Genomic DNA, 14304 nt, shown 5'->3' on the forward strand with positions numbered 1-14304 from the left:
TTAGTCACACTGGAGTAGTTGAAAGAACATAATGTTTTTTTGATGACACCTGCTGTCCAGTAAACCTCTGTAACCAATTATTTTAGTTTATTGTTAATTTATTGTGTGATGTTATGATTAATTAACATGTTATGTCAAATATAACCATTGTATGCTAAATAGAGTTAAACTGTAGAGTTATAGAAGTATAAGATTGATCAGAATAATCATGTATTAGATATCTAAGTAAGTAGGGTTGAAACGCAAGGCCTACAGGCTGAGGCCTGCAAGATTTTAGCTTAGCCATACTAGGCCATAGAGTTAAGAAATGCTGATATAAGTGAGTGACCAAAGAATAACCCGATGCCCTAAGATTACGGGAAAAGATGTACCAATGGGTGATACTGTGAAAAATTAACAGTAAAAGTAACGTTTTTGCTTACAAGATACCCCTTAATCACATTTTTCTAACACATGCCCTAACCACAGAGTGCATTATGTGCAGAAATGCTAATGAGATATAATCAGAATTACATTATAAAAGAGGGTGCCTAGATTAGGAAAATTGAGCTCCCTATGGGAAACTCCAGCAGAAACCATCCCTCTACTGATGATCAATCCATAAGAGATCCCTCAGACCCTAACACTATTGTTAAGGATGTGAGTATAACTATATGTGTAACTTGTGCATAGATTTGTATAGAATTTCTCTATGCTTGGGTATTCATAACTTTAATTGTAGCTTTCATAAAACTTGTAAAAGAGACTAGATCTTGTACTTGCGAATGGATATGTGGTCACTACCCTTGGTCTTGACGTGTTCCTAGGGACGCTAAATCTGAAGCAAACAGCAGAGGTGACTTTCACTCTGTTAAGCTTGAAACTGTAGCCACCAGAGCCAAACCCACGGTGGTGGAATACCACATTACAAAATTCACTTTAAATAAAATAAAAGGCTACATCTCTCTTTTGCCCGACCTGGTACCTGGACGTCAAATATTCAGATCAGTGGAGATTTGGATGAGAAGGAGAGAAGTGATCTAAAATGCATGCCAAGGAGTTCTAGAATCATAGAACTGGAAGAGACCTTAAAAGGTCATCAAGTCCAGTCACCTGCCTTTAGTGATGTCTCTCACAGATCCCTAAATAGCTCCCTCAAGGATTGAACTCACAACCCTGTCTTTAGCAGGCCAATGTTCAAACCACTGAGCCATCTCTCCCTGGCTATTTAAGGGATGGATTAGTGTTGTGGGACAGGTAGCAGAAAGAGGTGCCTAGCCTATGGAGGCGGAGCAGACAGAAAGAGCCAGATAGCAAAGCATTGTTAAGGTGTATGATTGGAGCCAGCTCAGTTCTGGCTTAGTAGCAGACAAAGGGCTAAATGATTTGCCCCTAACCATCCGGCATGTCAAAAGGAGAGTCAGTGTTGGAACTCAGCAGCTTTCCTACACCCAATGCAGACGCAAGCCACTGCACCATGTTGCCCCTCTTAATATTAGGCTCGTGTAATTGGAGCTAGTCTCTTATCCCACTGACTGAGGGTACGTCTACACTGGGGGGGGAACAGCAGCAGCGAGTCTCATCGTCTGGGTCAGCTGACTTGGGGGTTGTGCTACAGGCCTAAAAATGGCAGTGCAAAGGGTTGGGCTCGGGCTTTGAAACCTAGCAAGAGGGGCTGGGTCTCAGAGTCTCAAATGTCTACGCTGCTTTTATTAGCCCCATCGCGGGAGCTTGAGTCAGCTGATTTGAGCTCGAGGACTCGCCGCTGCGGGTCTATTTTTGCAGTGTGGACGTACCCTGGGCTGTCGACGCAACAGGTCTAGTGCCAGTTGGGATTCGTGCGCCACACCTGCACAATAAATACAGTTCCATTTAAAGGCAGACTCTCATGGAAATAAATTGGGGCAGGATGGTCCAATGGGTAGAGCACTGCATTCAGAGACCTGGGTTCTATTCTTGTGTCTGCTACTAGCCGGCTGCACTGCCTAGAGTAAATCGCTTCACCTTTGTTTCTCGTTCTCCCCCAACTATTTGGACTATTAGCACTTGAATAGTCAAAATAATAATTATTAATAAGGGGCAGGGATTCTCTCTCTTACTAGGTTGGATATTAGGAAAAACTTTTTCACGAGGAGGGTGGTGAAGCACTGGAATGGGTTACTTAGGGAGGTGGTGGAATCGCCTTCCTTAGAGGTTTTTAAGGCCAGGCTTGACAATGCCCTGGCTGGGATGATTTAGTTGGTGTTGGTCCTGCTCTGAGCAGCGGGTTGGACTAGATGACCTCCTGAGGTCTCTTCCAACCCTGATATTCTATGATTCTATGTGCTAGATGCTGTACAGACAGAACACATATCTCTGTTGGGGTCTCTCAGCATGGCAGTATAGGCTAGTCTACAGTATGAGAGTTGCTCGGGAATAAGGGAAGGGGTGAGTTTAAAGCTGAAAAGCTATTCTGGAAGCATGCCAGGAGTGGATAAGCCTTTATACTATTAATAAACTCACGCAGGTGCAAAGTTTCAAAGTGCACAGCCATCACCCTGAAAATCAGATTCAAAATGTATCATAATCACACCAACGGACAAGGCTCAGACCCAATTTCAAAGCAAACGCCGGTTACCTTTGAAGTGAGTTAAATTTAGCATTTGAAAAAAAATCCGTCAGGGCTATCAAGACGGGTGTGTGCAATTACTGATCAAACGTGATTTTATTACTCGAACCCTGGTCCCTCCGCACCCTATTCCTCTATTGCTTGTAACTCTCACTTAGTGCATAAAGGGGCGTAGGACAAGGGTTACAACAACATGATCAAGGCCAGCCATTGACAGCCGATAAAAGGAATTATTGTCCACACAACATGCATTTGGCTAGTGGAACTCATTGCCACGAGTATTCATTGAGGCCAATAGCTTGGCAGGATTCAAAAAAGGATTGGACCTTTAGAAGTCTAATAACAATATTCAGAGTTATAGTAGTTAGGATAAAAACTATGGCAGGTTTTGGAAGGGATATAAAGCCTCATGCTTCAGGGCTTAAGACAACCTCTCACCATTGGGGGTCAGGAAGAAACTGCAGGTTATATCAGAAGAACTCTGTAGGGCGTTTATTGCACCTCCCTCTGAAGCAATTGGTGCTGACCACTGTCAGAGACAGAATACTGGCTAGAGTACAGGGTCTGAGCCAGTCTAGCAATTCCTGTTTAGAAGTTTAGATTATAAGCTCGTGGGGCAGGTCTCTATATTCATGCCTGACACACTTTGGGGGGCACTTTATATGTAGCAATAATAACAGACAGTGGTTTCTTAAGTTTATCTCTTGCTCTTTATTCGGACAAGATTTTCTACATCACACCCCAAACTATTCCCACGGCTGCCATGGTATATGCCCCAACTCGAGGGTGGGCATCATTCCCTTTACTAACTGTGCTGATGTTGATCCGCTCTCTTTCTCAAGCCCTTTTGTTTGGACCCATCGGGAAGAAGGCCTTGTGCACACACAAGTTGTACCTCTTTAATACCTCCCCGCGAGGTGTGGTTGCAGTATAAATATGCTTATACATGGATCGCTTATTCCCACATCAGATGAGGCATAAGCTATGCTGTTAAAGCACCTTGACACTGGTATAACTACGTCCCTGCTAGGAAGGGGGAGTTGTACCAGTGTAACAGTAAATCCGTCTCTAAACGGTGACGTAGGTAGAAAGACTGGCTGTACAGCAGGCCTTTAAGAGTGAGGGTAAACTCCTGGCCTCACTCAATGTCCCACTCACTGATTGGAAGAGGGGGGTAACAGAGCCCCTGCCATGGAGGGGAAGGTGGGCATGAGGAGGCAGACAGATCTCCTGCCTTTGGGGAGAAGGGGAATAGGGGACATGGGGAGGGGAGTGGGACTGACAGCTCAAACTGAGGAGGAGAGAATGGGGACCCAGGTATGGGAGGAGGAGGAAGACTGGGGTCACACCGAGCCCCTGGCATGGTGGGGGAGGTTTGCAGGGAGTCTGTGAAATAGAGGGGGTGGGAGGATGGCACACAGAGAGCTTGTGGGGAGCATAGAGGAAAACCGGGCGCCCCTGCCCTATGCAACAAGCTCTACCCAGCGAAGCTCCAAAGTGTGCGCCCCCTAGTGATATAACTACACCATAGTGCACCAGTGACACACCTCAATTCCAGCCCCTTATTCTTGTCAAAGTCCCGGCACCCGGGGAACTCCCAACACAGGGGAGCTAGGGGGCTTGGGTGTTAGGAACACACGGGATCTGCACTCTATTCTCCCTGCAGCTGGAAGTGTTCCCACTAGGCACATCTGGAAAGCCCTACGTTCACAGGTTCAAGGCTAGCAGGGACCTCTGTGATCATCTAGTCTGACCTCCTGCACTACACAGGCAGGAGAAGTGCCCCTAAAATAATTCGTAGAGCCACAGAGCTCTTCCAATATTATGAAAGCCAGTCACTCACCCCACCCCAACTCCCAGGAGGCCTGTTAACTGCTATGAGTTTTATGGGCTGCTGGTGCCCACTTTCCTGCTAATCAGTGGGGGGGGGGGGGAGGGAGGAAGGAAAAACCCTGCCTTATCAGCAATGAATGAATGGTCTGTTATTAGTTAACTGTCCCAAAGCCAACAAGCAGTTAATGTTCAGCAAACCCAGTCATCAGCTATGGTAATGACTAATGCCCCAGGGATATTTTTTCTATTTTAAACAATAATTAATCGCGTCGAACTGAAATACTTCCCCCCTTGCCCTCACCCCAACCGCACGCAGGAGGAAAAAGAAGAAAAAAAAAAGTTTCATAGCTGTGGGACCACAGGCCCATTCTTCATATTTTAATGGGCTATTCGGAAATCCCTCTTTAACAAGGGTTTAAAAATTGGACCGTTCTTGCTGGCTGAAACAGAAGTGACCGCTGCCTCGGTTAATGCGAGCTCCTTTGAAATGCTGCGGTGACTGTAGTGAGTGACAGGCGAGCAAGCAGGACAGGCTGTGATTACACAACTTCCTCCCAGTTGTACCACTTCCAGACTGCTTAAGCTTTCCAAAGTGATTCTGGGTGCCCAACCGGGAACACTCTGAAAGAGGCCTGATTGTCAGAGGGAGGGCGCTCGGCACTTTCCGAAAATCCTTTCATGGGTCTTAAATTGCACCGCCTCCCACAAAAAAAAAAAAAAAATCACAGATCACTTCTGAAGATTTAGGCCTCAGGATATCCTCCTGCTTTGTCTTTTAGACTGTAATAACCCTCCCGTAGATCAGCAATGCTCGAACCCATCCCCAGTAGCATGAAAGTCCAAGCTCTGCGTCTTGAGCTAAAGGAGCAATTCGGTAACCTGGCAGCACTAGTAGGCTGTTATCCTACTAAATCAAGACTGGATGCTTTTCTAAAAGATATGCTCTAGTTCAAACAGGAATTATTTGGGGGACATGCTGAGGGAACTGGGCTTATTTAGTCTGCAGAAGAGAAGAGTGAGGGGGGATTTGACAGCAGCCTTCAACTACCTGAAGGGGGGTTCCAAAAAGGATGGAGCTCGGCTGTTCAGTGGTGGCAAATGACAGAACAAGGAGCAATGGTCTCAAGTTGCAGTGGGGGAGGTTTAGGTTGGATATTAGGAAACACTATTTCACTAGGAGGGTGGTGAAGCACTGGAATGGGTTACCTAGGGAGGTGGTGGAATCTCCTTCCTTAGAGGTTTTTAAGGCCCAGCTTGACAAAGCCCTGGCTGGGATGATTTAGTTGGGGATTGGTCCTGCTTTGAGTGGGGGGTTGGACTAGATGACCTCCTGAGGTCTCTTCCAACCCTAATCTTCTATGATTCTATGACCTGTGGCAGACAGGAGGTGTGAATAGATTATCACAATAGTCCCTTTTGGCCTTGTTGTCTACGAATGCTTTATGCAGACTAACCACTTGATAGCGATTCAACACACACTCTGCCAATTTATTACATAAGCTCTTCAAAGTTGGGACTGTCTATATCTTGTGTTTTTCACAGAGCCTAGGATATTGCTGGCACCTAAAGAATACATCCCGACCACTTGTGATTATTAAATATCCCATGGCACTGTCGGCAACGAGATACACAATTTTGTTACCCCAGTAATTAGATTTTTTTTCAAAGAAAACATGGATGCTGCTGAATTCCATTAATGTCAATTTGTCATTGGAAATCTAATGTAAAATGCATCTGACAAATTCATGGGGTTGGCTGGTACGTGGTATATCTTAGCAAACAACATCTTGGCATTTTGGATGCATGGGGAAAGAAGGAAATTGCTAGGGTTGAATTCGGTGTCCTCTCCCTGGCACATGCTGCAATGGGCCTCCCACACTAGCCAGGTTGCAGGTAGGGGAGGTTTGAGAGAGAGGCTGTGGGAATAGGAAGTGAAGCGGCGTTTGTTTGGTGAGTGGCGCCACCTGTTGCCAGCTCTAGGGGAGGAAGGCACTGCAGCGTGAGGGCTCTATCTGCAAGAAAGATAATTGGTCTCTTAATGTGGTTTCAGCTCATTGAGATACCCCCCGTGCTACAATGCCTGACACCAACATAAGACTCCTATCCACTTGCCAGCATGAAGTTGATAAGGCCCATTCCCTCTCTTAACTAGCTTCCAAATTGGGCCCATTGGCGGCAACAGGCTAAGGAAGACCAGGTGACCAGAAGAGAGCATAGGATGGTGTCACCTACGCCCCACGGCACCAGAAGAGGAGCATAGTGAGGAAAGCAGCCAACAGGGGGATGCAAGAAGGCGTAGGCTGAAGTGCTACTCATCCTATTTCTACTTTGGCAGCTCCTTGGCTTCTAAGTTGTCCTCCCCAAGACCTCAGCACGCATCAGTAAGCAGGCGTGTACGTCGAAGGTTAGTGCCATGGAGTCCAGCTGCCCCCACCTGGTCTATCCCCTCTGAATTAGGATCACAGAATCATAGTAAAGCAAGTTCCAGTTTTGGTTAACTTCACTCGGGTCAAATGAACCAAGTAAATATTCTGAATCACAAGCATGTGCCTTGTAAGAAGATTTTAATGACTGACTGTAACCCAGGCGTGCATGGTGTGGCGCTCTGTCCCCCTCTAGTGGCACCTATGTAACCCAGGCGTGCTTGGTGTGGCGCTCTGTCCCCCTCTAGTGACACCTAGACCATTAGAGCTCGATGAGTCTGCTACAGCTGTGGCTAAGAGCCAGGTGGCTTTTAGCTCATACAGTTGAGGCTCATTCACTAAGCTTCAGAGGTCCCAGGTTCAATCCTGCCGACATCCAGGGCCTGTTGGCGTTACATGACTGCTCATTGTATTGGGTCAAAAATACGTTTGAGTGCCTACCATGTGCGATGCTGTGCAGAAACCGAGGGAGAAGGTGACCGTGTAACTTAGGTGATGCAGTTGAGACATGCAGCACAGGAGATGATGGCATAATCTCAGAGCAATACAGGCTTCGGTTCGTGACCCTTTTAGTAAGACGGTCGTTTTCCCTTCAGGAAAGTTAACTTCTTTAAGAGGGAATTGGCACTGGCTGGATACGGGCAGCAAGGCCAGCAGCTCAGCTGGCAGAAGTAGGCCTGGTTCCGTTGACTTCCATGGAGCCACTCTTGTTTACGTCTTCTGCGCCTCGGGCTCGCTCTAGGGCTGGTTTCAACCCTCACGGCAAGAGATGGTATGGCAGACTGACCTAGTTCTGCTCTCTGCAAAGCCAGAGTAACTCCCTGGGAATCACCACCGGAAGCGAGATCTGACCCCAGCCCGTCGTGTGGGTGCCTTGCATAATAACCGAACGAAGGCTCCAGTCAGGAGCTGGAGGCAGCAGTAGTACCAGGGAAGCCTTCCCTAGGCTGAGCTTGGGTCTGGACTAGACCCTGTGCGGTGCTGAGGCCCGTCAACTCTTCCATTGTCTTCAGAGGGAGCTGCAGGTACCTCGCACCTTGCTGGATCAGGCCCTCTGTGAATTCACCTCCCCCTTGCAGGGGCCGCACGCCAGAGGAAGTCGCAGTTCTGCCACCCATCCCTACGGGTGTAAGTTCACAGCCTGACACTGGGATCGATAAGTGCAGCCCTGTGTCTAGACTGATTGTGTTTGTCCTGCCCTTTGGCTTGAGCTGGGACCTATGAGAACCTCACAGAGTATCTATAGCAGGTGATCTAAAGGGAGTCACTCTGTTTTAGGCAGTAGGAGCTGGGATGAATTCCTCCCCATTGGAATTTGTTTTGTGGGTCAGATTCTCAGTTGGTGAGAGAGTCAAATCAAATGAGGATATGACCTTGCATAGCTCACATATTTATTTTGTGCAGTGGGTTCCACCTTCCCATCTAGCATCTGGTCCACCAGAGGATAACAGCCTACTACGGATGCCAGTTAATGGAGTAACTCCTTCAATTCAAGTGGCAGATGTCTGTGGTGCAGAAGGTCCCAGCTTCAAACCTGGAAGATCACTAAGGTGAATGGTTGTTACACAGACATATGCATAGGTAGGCCTCTAAATGCAGCATTGCGCCCTGAAATGGGTAGGAATGGGTGTCAGCATGCAAGGAACTGATGTGGTGTTGTTATTCACAGGCTGGCAGAAAGGAGAGAGAACATTTCCCCATGGGACTGGACTGCATAGAAGAGAGAGCAGCCCACGTTGCCAATTCACTGCAGAGTGGCAGAAGGAGCCATATCTGATGGGCAGAGCTCTATTCAGAATGCAATCTGCCTCTGCTTTCGGGTCCCTTACAAGAAGCGAGAGATTAATTTCAGCGGCATAAAACTAACCGCTTGTTTATCAGCTGGTTAGCGACGGCTGGGGCTCAGCAGAGGAAGGGTGGAGGTGAGAGATAAGAGCAGCCCACAAGCAACTGATGGCAGCTTCGAGATCAAGGGAAGCCTCAGCAACAGGGCAAGCCAACGGAGCTGAGTCAATGTTTAAGGAAGGAGCCCCTGCAACAGCAAGGTAAGGGCTAGGTAAGGCAAACGCCTTCCCGTACAATCAGATCAGAGAGACGAGACAGCAAATTCCCGCAGTCACTACTGTTACCAGATTTGCCCGTTACTTTGGGGTATGCTTATTTATTAGGGTGACTCTTCTGGGGGAGGGTGTTCTGTACTTCTGTCAATGTACTGCTTGTGTCATTGGTGTTCTCATATGGAGTTCTACTTCTCCCATCTGCACGTTCCATCTCAGTGGAGCTATCCTGCAGGACCTAGGCTCCCCAGGGCTGGGTTCTTCCAGTCCCAGAATCAGATAAACACACACACACATATTAACAGAGCGCATCTGAGAGGACCGGCTTAATCAGCTCTCCCAAGCTGCCCCCTTATATGTCCCTGGACTCAACAGGCTGGGTCGAACCGCACTTCCAAGCTGTTACCCTCCTAGGCCATGAGGGTATAGAGCACGCCTGAGCAGGCTGGATCGAGCAGCACTTCCAACCTGCCACCCTCATATGCCCCAGGTTCAGCACGTCCCTATCTCCACTTTCACATTACAGTTGTTCTGGTCGTAACCCACTTGATGAGCAAACCCCACCGGATTTTTGGGCGCTGCAGGGATCTTTAGCTTAGGAGCGTTGCTGCAGAGCGAATGGGGAAGCCAATAAACACCCATGAGGGGGAAAGAGAGAGAGAGAGAGAGAGAGAGAAGCAACCAGCTTAACCATGAAAGTTATTTATTGTCAGGTGTAATGAGGTTCTCCTGTTCGTCCTCACACTATGGGACCCATGTACCCACAAATCAGCCAGAGACCTCTTCTGGGTGCAATCACCAGTGCCTTTTATTTACAATGTCAGCTCCCACCACCTTCTATTTACAGACCACTCCAAACCAGCCACCTGGGGGACAGCTCGCTTCTCCAGCCACCAGGGCCACACAGAATTTGGCTCCTCCCTTTCCTTTCTTCCCCCCGCCCCCCTTCACTTCCTTACTACCAGCCCTATATAGCCCCCTGGCTAATAAGGCCTGCAGGTGCTTCCCTTCTATCAGTTAGGCGTGGCATACTCAGCCAGCCCCAATTAATGCTTCTTAATCGGAGCTGGGCTAACAGGGGGCTGGCTCGGGACCTCCTGGCCAGCACCCTGTTACACCAGGTAATAACCATACAAGGGGAGCCAAACAAACAAAACAGTTATAATATGAAATCTAACTTAAATTTGATTATAAAAGTCAGGTTTAGAAAACTATAACTGATCACACAAGTCAGGGTCAGAAGGCTATACCTAGAGAGAGAGAGATGGATTCTCATCACTCCATGAAGCTTGAATTGATCGGGGTTTCCAGGTGATGGTGGTAGCTGAGGGTCCGGAGTGCTGGAGCCAGGCAGAGCCCCCAGCCTGATCAGTCAGGAGAAGATGAAGTCCCAATGGAAGTGATGCCGATTTTGGATCCAGGCACTTACTTGAGCATGGGTAGGGGGTTTTGTAGGGAAAGAACAATGGTTCAAGGGAGAACACTAGATTTGTTTATGGGTGAACTGATGGCTCAAGGGAGGATATACCAAAGTGGTTTTGTTCAGGCTAGACGATAGAAACTGATCATTTCTGGCTATGGGCGGTGTTCCTTCGCGGGAGCTCACAATGCAATTAGGCAGCTTCAGTATTTTGGATGCCAATGAAGGATTTATTACTAGAATTGGTCTGATAACTACTGAGCTGGGTGGGTGCAGGTGTGGGTTCATTAACATCCGGAGCAGAGATCCCCCATGATGCAGTGCTTCCCTGCTTTTCTGGTCCCAGAGTTCTGTGCGGTTCTAGCCTTGGAATCTCTCTTCTCCACTCTGCATGCTAATGGGGATGTCTCCCTGTCCCACCTTCGATGCAAATGAGGCTAGGGGAGTTTCCTTAATTCTGTCACCCTTGTCCGGAGTGTCTCCCACGGCCTTTTCATTGCTTTTTGTAAGTCTTTCTGCTGATCGGCTTTGGTTCAAGCAGAGGCTGGGGGGGCGGGGAGGTCTTTCGTCAGGCTGGGTACTGCACCCTGGTTCCCCAAGAACACAGAGCTGACAGGGAACACTAGCGAGATCTAAGGCTCCATGGCAGAGAACAAATTACCCAGGCCAGTGACAAGGCAAGGAAACAGGAAGGGAAGAACACAGTGAAGATGTACCATTTGAAACGGGCCCAGGAGAGACTGCAGTACGGAGGCTGGAGGGTAAAGCAGTTTCAAAAGGGGAAAACAGACTAGGTCAGATCCTTAGTTGCTGATTTACACCAGCTGAATTTCTGTCCCATCACAATTAAATTGGTCCATTGAATATGTTTACTAAAGGACGAACAGAGGTTATAAGTGTGACCCAAGTAGCATGCATCACAGAAGGTATAAGGACATCACTAATAAGTGTTATAGCTGGTTCTGAGCCAGAGTGTTCAGCGATTGTTTGGTCACCAGAACAATCTGCAACGGTTGATTAATGATATATTTCGGCTTCGAAGGATTCGATTTTTATCAGCAAATGTCAATTTCACCATACTCGCGCACACACAAACCGAGGAACAAATATTTCCGTTGGTAATCATCAAAAGAGACACATAGGCCAAGTAAGAAAAATGCAGCAAGAGTTTGATTTACGACTGTTTGCTTTGTCTGTAAAGCATATATTTTTAAAGGTGAGAGTAATTAATCGTTGGAACCGTGTACCAAGGGTATTGGTGGATTCTCCGTCACTGACCATTTTTAAATCAAGACTGGATGTTTTTCTGTAAGCTCTGCCCTAGGAATTATTTTGGGACAGTTGTCTGGCCTGTGTTATACTAGATGATCACAACGGTCCCTTCGGGTCTTGCAATCTGTATTTTGACATATGATGTTGACCATTTGTGTTTTAATGGTTATAAATCTTTAACCTTGAAGCTCCGTGTCTACGATCATTAAATAATTATTCTTAGACAACCTCCCTTCCATTATTTCCCACAACTGTGGAAATTTAAAAATCAATAACAATTAAAAATGTCATAAAAACGGTCAATATTACCCATCAAAAGTATAAACAAATATAAAAACTGAATTCTGCCCACCCTCTATCTAATCAAACATCCATTAGTTCTTCATAAGCTAGTCACAAGCAGAACTGTAATATGAAGCGTGATTGTTAAAGCTTAAAGATCTAGATACTCAGGACCACTCCATCACTCTGCAGGGTAATCAGATGCCCCTTCTCCTGTCTGTTTAGACTCAGGCAGATCTTATGTAGGCCCTGGGTGTCAGCACAGATTGTACTTAGTCTGGGAGCTGGCAGTTACTGGCTCCAGCACCCTCAATAAAAAAATCTAACATTCATTACAACAGTCTTTTATTATAGTTTTTGTTCTCCCCATGCGAACTGCAGCTCAGCTGTTTTCTAGCTAAAGTTTAATGATCTTTGCAGCAAAGGAACTCGTTGCCCACCTTGCTGAAGAAAAATAAAGTGTGGTTGAAAGTGAATTGCTGTATTTACTTTTCTTAATGGAACTAGAAATGCTATTCTAACAGGAACCAATTCAGGCGGACGCTATTCCCCTACCACGCTGAGAAACAGCCTCAGAATTGCAAAATGGTCTGTCCTTAGAATGGGCATGAATAACCCAAATTTCCTCTGGACTGAGCTTTCATCATGCATAAAGCCACCGATGGTCTTAGCCAATTTCTAAGTAGTGCCCAGCGTTGAGTGTGGTCATCAGAAAAGTATCTGCCCCTTGAGTTTGTGTAGCCCAGGCCCGCTCGGTGTGGCGCTCTGTCCCCCTCTAGTGGCACCTATGTAACCCAGGCCCGCTCGGTGTGGCGCTCTGTCCCCCTCTAGTGGCACCTATGTAACCCAGGCCTGCTTGGTGCAGCACTCTGTCCCCCTCTAGTGGCAGCTAGACCAGAGATTGATGAGTCTGCTACAGCCTTGGCTAAGAGCGCTGTAGCTTTTAGCTCATGAAATAGAGGCCCCCGCATTAAGCTTCAGAGGGCCCAGGTTGGATCCCAGCCACCGACCAGGGTCTGTTGGCGTTACATTTGCTCAGTGTCATCTCAGGTATTCCTATTGCCCTCATTACCATAGTAGCTGATCCCCTCCCAGCAACCCTGGGAGGTCGGGCAATGCTATTATTCCTATTTTATGAATGGGGAACTGAGGCACAGAGAGACTAAATGACTTGCCCAAGATCATACGGGAATTCTGTGGCAGAGCAAGGGGTTGCATCCAAGTCTCCCAAGTCCCAGGCTAGCACCTGACCCATCGCATTGACCTTCTTCTCTAAGGGAGAGCTGGATTTGTTGCTAAAGCAAGTAAATACATTATTGTTACTCTTTGTTCCTATTGGCATAACACAGATGCAGCACGGGTGTCTGAGTCACAATCTAGTCTGGATGTTGAATCAGGAACAGACTTGGTCACCAAGGATAGTAGGGTTTCTATTGTTTCTATTGTTCGGGCGCAAGTCTGAAAAGAACTTGTCCATACTAGATAAAAAGGCCCCTTACTGAATGAGGGAGGCAACCTAGTGACAGAGGATGTGGAAAAAGCTAATGTACTCAATGATTTTTTTGCCTCTGTCTTCACGCACAAGGTCAGCTCCCAGACTACTGCACTGGGCAGCACAGCATGGGGAGGAGGTGACCAGCCCTCTATGGAGAAAGAAGTGGTTCAGGACTATTTAGAAAGACTGGACGAGCACAAGTCCATGGGGCTGGATGGGCTGCATCCGAGGGTGCTAAAGGAGTTGGCGGATGTGATTGCAGTGCCATTGGCCATTATCTTTGAAAACTCAGGGCGATTGGTGGAGGTCCCAGATGACTGGAAAAAGGCTAATGTAGTGCCCATCTTTAAAAAAGGGAAGAAGGAGGATCCAGGGAACTACAGGCCAGTCAGCCTCACCTCAGTCCCTGGCAAAATCACAAAGCAGGTCCCAAGGAATCAATTCTGATGCACTTAGAGAAGAGGAAAGTGATCAGGAACAGTCAGCATGGATTCACCAAGGGCAAATCATGCCTGACTAACCTAATTGCCTTCTATGATGAGATAACTGGCTCTGTGGATGAGGGGAAAGCAGTGGACGTGTTATTCCTTGACTTTAGCAAAGCTTTTGATACAGTCTCCCACAGTATTCTTGCCAGCAAGTTAAAGAAGTATGGGCTGGATGAATGGACTATAAGGTGGATAGAAAGCTGGCTAGCTCGTCGGGCTCAATGGGTAGTGATCAATGGCTCCATGTCTAGTTGGCAGCCAGTATCAAGCAGAGTGCCCCGAGGGTTGGTCCTGAGGCCAGTTTTGTTCAATATCTTCATTAATGATCTGAAGGATGGCGTGGACTGCACCCTCAGCAAGTTTGCAGATGACACTAAACTGGGAGGAGTTGTAGATACGCTGAAGGGTAGGGATAGGATACAGAGGGACCTAGCCAAATTAGAGGAT

General features: G+C 47.3%; 1 long non-coding RNA gene across 2 annotated transcripts in view; it reads left to right on the forward strand.

Moving 5' to 3' along the window:
* Positions 1 to 322: 322 nt before the first annotated feature.
* LOC135981234 (uncharacterized) overlaps positions 323 to 14304 on the forward strand; it is a 124466-nt gene continuing 110484 nt past the window's right edge. Inside the window, exons 1-2 of one of the 2 annotated variants that reach the window (XR_010598174.1) lie at positions 323 to 639; positions 8513 to 8888. This is a non-coding gene — a long non-coding RNA (uncharacterized LOC135981234). The remainder of the gene's footprint in view (positions 640 to 8512; positions 8889 to 14304) is intronic. The other variant, XR_010598173.1, reaches the window with a different exon arrangement.

The sequence above is a fragment of the Chrysemys picta genome, chromosome 2 (genome assembly GCF_011386835.1).
Source record: "Chrysemys picta bellii isolate R12L10 chromosome 2, ASM1138683v2, whole genome shotgun sequence".
In the NCBI taxonomy this organism is placed as follows: Eukaryota; Metazoa; Chordata; order Testudines; family Emydidae; genus Chrysemys; species Chrysemys picta.